We start from the raw sequence: 8,517 nt of genomic DNA on the forward strand, positions 1-8,517 counted from the left end.
ATGTATACATGCATACTTCAAGTAGTATATTGAATATATATGGGGAGAGTAGAAATCTTTGTCTTGTCCTTGATTTTAGTGGGATTACTTCAAGTTTCCCTTCATTTAACTTATATTGGGTGTTAGTTTGCAGTAAATTGCTTTTGTTATGTTTAGGCATGAGTCTTGAATTCCTGATCACTCCAATACTTTTAACATGAAAGATGAACATGATCCACTATGTTTATAGTGGCCTTATTTGTGATAGCCAGAAGCTAGAAACAACCCAGATGTCCCACAACAGAAGAAGGGATACAGGAAATGTGGTTAATTTACACAATGCAATACTACTCAGCTATTAAGAACAGGGACATTCTGAGTTTTGCAGACAAATGGATGGAACTAGAAAATATCATCCTGAGTGGGGAAACTCAGACCTAAAAGGACATGCATGGTATGTACTCATTAATAAGTGCATATTAGCCACAAAATTACAGAATACCCAGGATACAATCCCCAGAACTCAAAAATGTTAACAAGCTGAAGGGCCCAAATAGGGATGTCTCAATCCCGCTTGGGAGAGAGAAGAAAGCAATTACATGGCAGTGGAAGGAAGAAGGGACATGGGTGAGAAAAGTGACAGGGAGGGGAAGAGAAGAATATGATTAGGTATTGGGTAGAGGGAACAGGACTGAAGCCCCTAGGGCCAGGAAAAAGAATGGAAATAGGCAACCTCAGGAGGCAGGAGGTGCAGGGACATTCTAGAATGTACCAGAGACCTGGGAGGTGAGAGAGACTCTCAGACCTCAAAGGAAGGGACCTTAAATGAAATGCCCTACAGTGGAGAGGGGAACTTGTAGAGCCCACCTCCAGTAGAAAGACAGGGCATCAAATGATGGATGGGGTTGCCACTGTGATGGTTTATATATGTTTGACCCAGGGAGTGGCACTATTAGGAACTGTGGCCTTGATGGAGTACGTGTGGCATTGTGGGTGTGGATTTAAGACATTAGATGTCTGGAATTCAGTCTTTCACTAGCAGCCTTCATTCAGATAAAGATGTAGAACTCTCAGCTCCTCCTGCACCATGCCTGCCTGGATGCTTCCATGTTCCTGCCTTGGTGATACTGGACTGAACCTCTGAACCTGCAAGCCAACCCCAACTAAATTTATTTTATAAGACTTGCCTTGGTCATGGTGTCTGTTCACAGCAGTAAAACCCTATCTAAGACAAACACTAAGGATATATAACTAAGAAAATATATTTAATTCTGCAAGTGAGAAAATTCAAGTCACATATAAAGGAGACCCATCAGAATAACAGGTGATTTCTCAATGGAAACTTTGAAAGCCAGAAAAGCCTGGAGTAAATGATTCAAATTCTTAAAAGTCTATGAATGCAATACTAAACTAATAAGCCCAGAAAAATATCAGCCATAAACAAATGAGAACTTTTTCCACAATATAAACAGCCTAAAAAGATTTAACTATCAAAGTAAATTTAAAGAAAATAAAGGAAGCAATATTTAAAACTGAAGAGAGAAATGAACTGAAGATAAACAATGGAAAGAAATACAAGACCATAATTATTTCAATACAAAACATACTGAGAACATAAACAAGAACACCAAAGACCAATAACATGATAATCAAAATTAAGGCACAGAATTTCAATACTAACTTTAAACATTAATGGAATCAATTTTCCAGCCAAAAATTGGGTGAATAGTTAACTAATAAAATCTATCATCTTCCTATAAAAACATATCTTCATTTAAAGATAGGTACCACTTTATAAGAAAAGAATGAACAAAAAATGCTTCAATCAAATGGGACCAGGAAGCAGGCAAGCATCATTTTCTTAAGAGCTGATAAAATATACTTCAAACTAAAACTAATCAGAAGATATAAGGTGTCACACTTCCTTATAATGAAAGGAAGAGTTAATGAAGAAAATATTAGTATCCTGAACTTTTATGCCAACTAAACCCTAGTGCACTCAATTTCATAAAACAAAAACAAACAAAAAACTGTGCTATAGGATTTGAAGACATGGTAACATCAATACATCAATGACAGTTGAGTAGAATTCTCCACTTTCTACAGTAGATGGTTCATCTGGATGAAAAGTAAACAAGAAAACACCAGAATTAACTGACATAATATATCACATTGATGTAAAATATATCATCAAAGTATTCCACTCAAACACCAATTAATGCACATTCTATTCTGTAGTATATCAAAGCTGTGTAAAAAAATCACATTCTGAGACAAATAAAACCAAACCATTACAAATTTTAAAAAGTGAAATAACTTCCTGTATCTTATTTGACTACAATGTGAACAAACTTATAATTTACAGCCAAGAAATCACTAGTAAATTTTCAAACTCATCAAAATTAAACACCTTATTACTGAATGATGAATGGGTCAAAAAGGAAATCAGTAAAGTTATTATTAACAAATGCTGGAACTAAATGAAAATGAAAACATATCACAACAAAATGTATGAAATACATTGAAAGAGTCCTCTGAGGGAAATTTACAGCTCTAAGCAGTTGCACTAAAAATTCAAAAAGAGTGCAAATGAATAACTTAATGATGCAACTCAAAACATTGGAAAAGCACGACCAAACCTAATCTGAACCAGGATGACAGCAAGAAACAATAAACACCAGAACAAAAATCAACAATGAAATCCAAATAAAGAAACAAAAATACAGAAAATCAGAGATTCTAAGAGTCAGTTCTTTAATAAAGGTAAACAAGATTAACACAGCTTTGGATCCACTAACTAAAAGAAGCAAAGAGAGGACCCAAATTCACAGGATCAGAAATAAACAGGCAAATATTACAACAGACATCAAAGAAAGTTAGAGTATTATAATGGAATATTTACAAAATCCTGTACTTCATTAAGTTGGAAAACCTAAAAGATTTTCTATAGTTATCTAAAGCACTAAACTTAAATCAAGAATTTAAAACAAGCTTACCAATAGCAAATGAGGAAAATAAAATAGTAATCGGAAAAAAGTTCAGAAATAGATGGAGACACAGTATAATTCTACTAGATTTCAAAAAAGATCTATAGCTAATCTTCTTAAACTACTAAAAGTATATGAATATATCACTCCAATACCAAAACCAAGAAAAGACACAATAGAAAAAGAAAACTATAGACCAATGCTCCTAACCAACATAGACTCAGAAAAGCTAAATAAATAAAATATCTGCAAACAAAAAGTACATGTCTATGAACCATAACAATAACAATTGCAAGATAACTCTGAGTGGCTTAGTAGCACACATACGTCAGCTACACCTAGACAGTTCTCTAGTTGGATTTAAGACACAGGAAACAAAAGGGAAATTATACCTAGTACTGGAAACCTAGTCAAGTACCCAGGGAGAGTGCAGTCGTGGATCTTGGAAGAGAATTTAGAACCACCAACTTACTAAACCAGCATAATCCCTAACTACAATATAAGTATTTTATCCTTACAAGTGTAGTTTTCATCCTTCGTCAAGAAAACTTCACAATAGCAAAGATCACAACAGAAAACCAAAACAAATCAAAATGCAAGAGCTGTGAAGCTCAGTCCCACTGAAAATATTCTCCACTGCCATACACACGGAAGGATCCATGTCACATTGCAGAACATAGAGTGGATACATTGCAAGAAAGATCAGGGAGTTTGCTATGCGATTGTGTGTCCTAGAAATGTCAGCAACATTACTGCCCAAATGAGAAATGGCAACAATGACCATACCAAACTGGAAGGGAAAAGCCCACAAGGCCTCAACACTATACAAAGAACTACAGCTAAATTTATAAATCTGGCAATGGGAGATACAGCCTTTCCTAGGGAAGAGTATAACTGGTTGTCCAGTGCAAATCACCATTCCCCAAAGCATTCATACAGATAGAATTATACAGAGGTAAAGGAAGTGCCTGAGAATTGGAAGGAAAATTGTGATGGGAAAGTTTGGAGGGTTTAAAGGGAGGAAAGGGAATAAAGAAATGTTCTAATTAAATTATAATCTCAAAAATATATGGTATATATTATATATAAATGTATTCTACATTATATAATAAATATATATAAGTATATATTCATATATAAATTATATGTATACACTTTCAGTATATATAGTAAATATATTGCCCAAATGTCTGTGGTTTAAGGAAAAGCATGACATGTATACAAAAAATTGACAAACTGAAGTAATTCTTTGCTCTTTGACAGCTACTGCCTAGAAAAATATTTCCCCAAGATCATCAACAGTTGTTAGCAGAACTTGGCATTCTCATCCATATGGTATTGATTTTACAAGAAAGAATGGACAATACAAAACTATGAGGACCAAGGAGTCCTTTTCTGTTGTTACAAAGCAGAACTATTGCCAGGAAATTATGGCTAGAATAAATTCCTTCAAGGAGGTCCCAAGAGGCTGTTGTGTGATGAAGTGATGGCGAAGCTAAATTGCAATGGAGACCTTGGAGGATTGCTGATGCCAGGATCATGGGACATCTGCCAAAACAAGCTACTGGAATGGAGTACACCAAACCTGAGAGAGAACTTGCATTGCTATCAGCAAAGCTAGAAGTATGGAGATAGCTAACCGTTACAGAGACTAGCCAATTTCATCATGTGTCACAGATCCTGTCCATAAAGTTGTAATATTTACTCCCTGAACTTGCATTTACCAAGGTGTTTTATAACAACAGCAAATGTCACATGCCCTATGAAGCGAAATATAAATTTAATCATTACTATCAAAACAATAAAACTTTCTAAGCATGGTTATGAGCCTAGAAAAGGGATACTGAAAATCAAATACATGTCTTTGAAAATCTAAGATTAATTAAAACAAATGTACAACTGATGAGTAAAGAGTATAGGAACAATAAATACACTTAAAATAAGAGAAAACAGATGTAAAACAATCTCCATGAACCTTTGATAGGACATAAGTGGGAGACAAATGACATTATCAAAAGCAGAAAAATCACAGAAATACAGTTGATTAGATAGCATGTGTGTGGGGACACTGGGTTTTATCACCAGCAGCATAAGAAAAAGATTAAAAGTCAGCCTCCAAAAATATTTATTAAATAATTTAGATAAGAAAATATCTATAAAAATACAAGGTCTGAAACTGTATTGGGAAAACCTTTAGATATAAATTACGTTTGTTAAGGACTGAGAAAAGGTCACGGGAAATTTCTGTTGACAGGTACAGAATTTCCTTTTAGTGGTAAAACATCTCCCTGAAAAGACAAAGGCATAGCTCTTTGTGTAAATAAGACACTTTTGAAGCTAACATTTTCTGATAGGTAGATCATATCTAAGTAAATTTTATTAAGATAATGTCTGTGGAAAAAGAAAGCGCATGATCGTATCATATCAAATACAGAGTTTACAAAAACCACTCTTGCACCATAGTTGCTGCAACTCTCACAGTTGCCTCTTGGTACCTATAGAATTAGTGACTTACATACTGGAAACAAAAGTTTTATCATTATAATTATTTCCTAATATTTACATGCCGGTGATATTCTCTGCCAAAGCACATGGTGACTGGGAGAGGCCACTATGTCTTTTTCTCTTTTTCTTCTTCCTTCCTTCCTTCCTTCCTTCCTTCCTTTCTTTCTTTCTTTCTGTTTTACTTTCTTTTTTTTTAATTACTTATTATTTTACATTCCAGACTTTATCCTTCCTGGTCTACCTTTTGACTACTCTACATCCTGTATCTTCTCCCCCCACCACCATTATCACTACAGACCTCCCCACTCCCTGAGGGCCTCCAGTCTCTTGAGAATTAGGTGCAACTTCTCTGACTGAACCCAGACCCAGTAGTCCTCTGCTGTCTATGTGTTTGGAGACTCATTGCATCTGGTCTATGCTGCCTGTTTGGTGGTCCAGTGTCTGAGAGATCTCAGGGGTCCAGGTTAATTGAGACTGTTCTTACTCCTACAGGATTGTCCTCCTCCTCAGCTTCTTCCAGCTTTTCCCTAATTCAACCAGAGGGGCCAGCAACATTTTAAATGGTTGAACTCTACTACCAAGGACTAAAGGAAAAGGATTTTAAATACATAGTACTTGGTTTTGTGCAATTTATTTTTCCTTAGCTCTCCAGAATTGGCATTATATAAAACTAAGGGTAATGTGATTGTTTGAGGATTACAGTATTCAATACCGATCATGGAAATCCTGTCTAGGAATGGGCAGTCTGCAATATCAAAACTTAGAAAAGGTCACTCATCAGTGTAAACATCTAAGGATATAGGATTCTAGGCAGAAATAAGACGATGAATGAGAACCTTGAGGTAACTACTGATTTTGGGTTAAATTCAAAAACAAAATGTTTATATTTTTATTTTCACTGATATTTTTCTTTCATTATCATTCTGTAATGCATTCAGAAAATTTATCCTAGCTTATCTTCAAATTGAATGAGTTATGTCTTCAGTAATGTCAATTTTTTTAATGAATCTGGAAATATTTTTTAAATATGTTTTCATTCCTGCCAGTTCTATTTGGCATGTTTTCAAATATCTAGGTCATATTTAATAGTATCTTGTTCCTTGTGGGGTGTTAGTACATTAAACATAAGCTAGCATGTTTATTTTATAATCTGTCTGATAAGATAAACGTTTGAAGGGTATATGAAAGTTTTTTTTTATTTTCTCATATTTTGTTGCCTTGTTCATGCGTCCAACTATTTTAAATAGGTGACATGGTTAGTCTTACAAACTAGTTTATAGAGCTATGAAATTTAGTATAAATGCCTTCTCTCCAGTGTGAACCTATTGTTAATTTTAGTATATATTTATAGATATTTCCTCTCTAGATTCACTATAGTTACAGCCATATATTCTTTTTGACCAACTTATGTTATATGAGTCTAGGCTATTAATCCATAGGAGGGATCAACTTGAAGTTATATTATTTTAGGAACAAACTTCTCAAACATATTAATCTACTCACGTGGTACACAAAAGTTTAATCATCCTGGAAAGTGTAAACTGGACTTTTCTGCCAAAAATGTTAACTTCTAGGATAAAGTAAATTAAAAAAAAACTATTTCTGTTACTCCATTTCGTTAGTAGAAGTTTTCCTGATAGACTCCATAATTAACAATTTTAATTTACTGGATTTTAAGTTTGCAAAGATCAAGTTTATTAGGAATGGAAAACTCTTCAGAGAGGAAATGAGTTGCAGTGCTAATTTATTTTCTGGATTATTACTCTTAATATTTTGGGCTGTCCTCCTACTGTTTTTTCTGCTATTATTAATACTCTAAGATGTTTTTAAATATATGCTATTATACCCATATGTATATTCTTATTGTTCTGAATAACCTAATTATTATTCACTAATACTAACTTGGTCCTAATTTTATATCTCAATCTTTATTAAACTGACAAGACAAAACATGACTATTAAAATAATGATTTCTTGGATGGGCATGGTATACCTATAACTCTAGCATTCATGAGACGGAAAGAGAGTGATAGGGTGTTTGAAGCCAGTTGGCCTATCCAGTCAGATAATGAGAAAAAATAGTGCATGGTCGTGTGTGTGTGTGTGTGTGTGTGTGTGTGTGTGTGTGTGTGTGTATGTATGTGAGAGATAATTTCAAGTTATGTATAAGTTTTCCCAAGGAACCTATCTAGTGGTATTCCAGAACCTACAAAGAATATTTGAAAGTCCAACCTTGGCAGGACCAAGGGCTCCTCCAAAATATCATCCAAAATGTATTTCAATCATTTCACTACCTTTCTTTTACTTATTCAATACTGTTTATTGGTTAAGGTTCAAAATAATGATTGATTATGGCCTTCCAAAGATATTCATGATAGGGCTCATTTCCCAAGTCTTGTCTTCAGTTTCTCCATCTTAGTCTGTCCCATGAGTACTATATCTTTCTTTCTTCCTTTCTTTCTTTTTAATTCATGGTAATGACTTTCTATACAAGAGCCTATGTCCATTGCCTACAATAACTTCCCTAATCATGTTCACTTTAACTATTAGTCATAAGCTCCAAATGTTGATACTTATGGACATCTTTCTTAACTATCTTAATCTAAAGTTTACATAATTACATGTATATAGTTTCAAAAACAATTGAATTGTGCTTGCTTCGGCAACACATATACTAAAATTGGAACGATACAGAGATTAGCATGGCCCCTGCGCAAGGATGACACGCAAATTCGTGAAGCGTTTCATATTTAAAAAAAACAAAAAACGGCAGCAGCTCTCTGCTCCCAGACCCGGTGAGAGAGAGACCCAACCGCCTGGTCAGGTGGGCACTCCTGAGGCTGCAGAGCGGAAGAGACCACCAACACTGCTCACCCCTGCCCACATCCCTGGCCCAAGAGGAAACTGTATAAGGCCTCTGGGCTCCCGTGGGGGAGGGCCCAGGAGCGGCAGGACCCCTGCCTGAGAAACCGCCGAACCCTGAAGGAAACAGACCTGATAAACAGTTCTCTGCACCCAAATCCCGTGGGAGGGAGAGCTAAACCTT

General features: G+C 35.2%; 1 non-coding gene across 1 annotated transcript; it reads left to right on the forward strand.

Annotated features, from left to right (window-relative positions):
- The first annotated feature begins 8,121 nt into the window (after positions 1-8,121).
- On the forward strand, positions 8,122-8,225 carry LOC120099393 (U6 spliceosomal RNA). The gene has a single exon (XR_015647243.1). It is a non-coding gene; the product is annotated as a U6 spliceosomal RNA (small nuclear RNA).
- The last annotated feature ends 292 nt before the right edge of the window (positions 8,226-8,517 follow it).

Source organism: Rattus norvegicus, chromosome X (genome assembly GCF_021556685.1).
Source record: "Rattus norvegicus strain SHRSP/BbbUtx chromosome X, alternate assembly SHRSP_T2T, whole genome shotgun sequence".
Lineage (NCBI taxonomy): Eukaryota > Metazoa > Chordata > Mammalia > Rodentia > Muridae > Rattus > Rattus norvegicus.